General features: G+C 42.1%; 1 non-coding gene across 1 annotated transcript; it reads left to right on the top strand.

Annotated features, from left to right (window-relative positions):
* Nucleotides 1-1,131: 1,131 nt before the first annotated feature.
* On the top strand, nt 1,132-1,237 carry LOC120106744. Its single transcript, XR_005508795.1, has one exon. It is a non-coding gene; the product is annotated as a small nucleolar RNA R71 (small nucleolar RNA).
* The last annotated feature ends 630 nt before the right edge of the window (nt 1,238-1,867 follow it).

The raw sequence follows: 1,867 nt of genomic DNA, 5'->3' as shown, positions 1-1,867 counted from the left end.
TTGGCATAGGAGGGAACTTGTTTGATGGCATCAAGGAGTGGGAGGTTGATTTTAACTTGTTTTAAGACCTCCATCATCTCTTCTAATGAAGTTCCCTTCTTGTTAAAGGGAGAGGGTGCATTAAGTGCTTCAGGGAATGGAGCCTTTGGAATGTGGGTTGTGGCAGATGGTGGACTAGCTGAAGAAGGATTTGGGTTTTCATGTGAAACATTCCTCTCCTCTTCTTCATCTTCCTTATTGTTACTCTCCCCAGCCTTATTATCTATTATACGACCACTCCTTAGGGTAGTCAAAGCATTGGCTTGCTCATGATTTAGTCGGGTTTCTTGAGCCACGTATTGTCCCCTTGGATTACTCATTGGTTGACTTGGAAGCTTACCTTCCTCTCGTTTATTTAATGCATTGGCTAGTTGACCCATTTGGGATTCTAGCTTAGCAATTGATTATGTGTGAGAGTGCAATAGTTGTGTATTTGCCTCCAAACCTTGAAGGGCAGTCAACACCTTCTCCTCAAAGGCTGTATTTCTTTGGGTTGGAGGGGGAGGGTATTGAAATTGAGTTGAGGGATGGTAGAGATGAAAATTCTGAGGATTTTGAAAATTTTGAGAGTGGGGTTGGGCAGAGTTCGAAGCTTGCTGTCTCCAAGAGAAATTTGGATGATTCCGCCATCCCGGATTATATGTATTGGAAAATGGGTCATTACCCGGTCTAGGTAGTGTTTGAGCAGCATTGATGTGCTCTTGCACGAGTTCGGGGAATTGGGGCGCTGAAGGGCACTCATGAATAGGGTGGGATGGGCTAGAACAAATAGTACACACTTGTGCTTGGGAAGAGTTCATGTAATGCCCACCTATCATCAGTTGGTCAATCTTATGGGACAATGCATCTACCTTGCTAGACAGGTCCATAGAATGACTTATTTCACAAATGGTCCCTTTTCTTTGAGAACTCGGGGGTGCTTGACGAGAACATGAAGCATGGTGGAGAGAGTTTTCATTTAGATTTTCAAATAATTTCCATGTTTCATGCTCATTTTGAAGCATGAATGTCCCCCCACATGCGGCATCAATCATCTGACGGTTTCGTTCAGTCAATCCGTCATAGAAGTATTGCACTAGCTGCCACTTAGGTATTTGATGATGTGGGCATTTACGGATTAGGTCCCTAAATTTCTCCCAAGTTTCATGAAATTCTTCTCCCTCAGTTTGGGAGAAGCTTGTAATGGCACGTCTAAACTGGTTCGTTCTTCCTATGGAAAAGTATTTTTTAAGAAATTCTTGTTGCATTTGATCCCAAGAACGAATTGAGTTAGCTTCTAAAGAATTCAGCCATTGTTTGGCTCTATCTTTAAGGGAGAAGGGGAATAACCTAAGTTTCAGAGCATCATCAGTGAAATTCTGAATCTTGACAGTGGTGCAAATCTCAAGGAATTCATCTAGGTGTTTATATGGGTCTTCATTGGTGAGTCCATAAAAAGATGGAAGCATTTGGATCACACTAGACTTTATTTCATATTGTACCGCTGCTACTTCAGGTAATCGAATGCAAGATGGGAAAGTGTAAATGGTGGGAGTAAAGTACTCCCTCAAGAGTTTGGGTTGTTCTTCAGCCATCTTAGGAGGTAGGGATGATTCTAATGTTTTGATCTTAGCTCGAATGTTCCTAAGGGTTCGTTCTATTTCAGGGTCAAAAGGTAATAGGTTTTGTACTCTAGAACGACTACCGTGCATACACTAGTACTCGATCAATCAAGCATGCAATAAAAGAAAAACACATCAGTCCTTGATTTGTCCTAAAATCACTAGACAGCTCCTAACTGGTTTGAAGAGGGCACCTAAGCCTCCAATCCGGTCTAATGAACCGAGTT

The sequence above is a fragment of the Phoenix dactylifera genome, unplaced genomic scaffold, assembly GCF_009389715.1.
Source record: "Phoenix dactylifera cultivar Barhee BC4 unplaced genomic scaffold, palm_55x_up_171113_PBpolish2nd_filt_p 000617F, whole genome shotgun sequence".
NCBI classification, from domain to species: domain Eukaryota; kingdom Viridiplantae; phylum Streptophyta; class Magnoliopsida; order Arecales; family Arecaceae; genus Phoenix; species Phoenix dactylifera.
Note: the sequence above shows the minus strand (reverse complement) of the source record. Positions and strands in the feature narration are given on the sequence as shown.